We start from the raw sequence: 1,700 nt of genomic DNA on the forward strand, positions 1-1,700 counted from the left end.
TATAAAACTACAACACTATGCACTTGCAGTTTTGCACCGATCAAGTTTTTGGCACCGTTGCTGGGAATTGAGTTTTTCTTATTTTTTCCAATATCAATACAAAGCAATCTTGGTTTTAATTTAGAATTTATTTTTATATTTATTTATTTTCTTTTCTCTTTTATTTTATTTTATTTTATTTTATCTTTTTTATTTCAGGTGTGTTTTTGATGTTGGATGCGCCATGCTAGAACTTGTGCCATTATTCCTTTTGATATGGAGATTGAAAGAACACTTAGAGCACTAAGGAAAAAGAGGGTACTAGCAGTGGATAACGGACAACAAAATGTACAGCTATGCGCCTTAAAGGATAATGTACGGCTAGTTGTGAATGAAAACTATTTGGGTATCAGACGCCAGCCAATGCCAACCGCTTTGAGCTCAAACCCACATTAATCAGTATGGTGCAACAAGCCCAATTTAGCGAATCACCACTTGATGATCCCAATATTCATCTAGCGATGTTTCTGGAGATTTGTGACACTGTGAAGATTAATGGTGTTACTGAAGACACCATTAGACTGAGATTGTTCCCTTTTTCTTGGAGGGACAAGGCAAGAGGTTGGTTATAGTCTCTACAACTGGGAAGTATCACTAGTTGGCAGGACATGGCAGAAAATTTTCTGGCTAAATTCTTTCCACTTGCAAAAACATCTCAACTCAGGAGTGAGATTGCTCAATTCAAGCAAAATGATTTTAAGTCACTCTATGAAGCATGGGAAAGGTATAAGGATTTTATTTGACACTGCCCTCAACATGGATTACCGGATTGGTTGAAAATTTAGATGTTTTATAATGGGTTAAATGGGCAAACTTGAACTTTAGTTGATGCTGCGTCTAGGGGAACTATGATGTCAAAGACACTTGAGGGTGCTACTGCTCTTTTGGAAGAAATGACCTCAAATAACTATCAATGGCAAACTAAAAGAACTATGGCTAAGAAAGTTGTTGGAATTCATGAATTGGAGCCGCTTGCTGCACTTTCAGCTCAAGTTGCTTCTCTGTCTCATCATATTTCAGTTTTGACAACCCAAAGGACACCACAAAGTATAGAATATGTGGCAGCTACAAGCAGAGGACAGATCCGAGTAATGGAGCGAGTCAAGAACAGGTTCAATACATTAACAATCAGAATTACAACTATCGGGATGATCCTTTGACACAGTATTACCATCCAAGGCTTCAGAATCATGAGAATTTGTCTTACGGAAATACAAGGAATGTGCAGCAACCTCCTTCAGGACTTGATAGTCATCAAGGTGAGAAGAAGATTTCACTTGAGGATGCCATGATATCTTTTGTTAAGGAGACAAAAGCAAGGTTTAAAAAGACTGATTCACGGCTAGACAACATTATACTCATTATAGCAATATGGGAGCCATTATGAAGAATCTTGAAATGCAAATTGGGCAACTGGCCACAACCATCAATACCTAAGAGAGTGGAACTTTTCCTAGCAATACAGAAGTGAATCCTAAGGAACAATGCAAGGCCATCACACTTAGGAGTGGAAGAGAGATTGAGAAATCACCATCAAAGGAAACCATGTCCACACCTACAGCTGAAAATAATGGCCAAGGCAAGAATAAAGTGGAAGAAGATGAGATTGTGGATGACACACCAAGAGAGATGGACACGCCACCAGAAATTTCATTTCTTGA

The 1,700-nt window shown here is 38.3% G+C and overlaps 1 non-coding gene across 1 annotated transcript; it reads right to left on the reverse strand.

Annotated features, from left to right (window-relative positions):
- Positions 1-695: 695 nt before the first annotated feature.
- On the reverse strand, positions 696-802 carry LOC131165175 (small nucleolar RNA R71). The gene has a single exon (XR_009139493.1). It is a non-coding gene; the product is annotated as a small nucleolar RNA R71 (small nucleolar RNA).
- Between the last annotated feature and the right edge of the window lie 898 nt (positions 803-1,700).

The sequence above is a fragment of the Malania oleifera genome, chromosome 9, assembly GCF_029873635.1.
Source record: "Malania oleifera isolate guangnan ecotype guangnan chromosome 9, ASM2987363v1, whole genome shotgun sequence".
NCBI lineage: Eukaryota > Viridiplantae > Streptophyta > Magnoliopsida > Santalales > Ximeniaceae > Malania > Malania oleifera.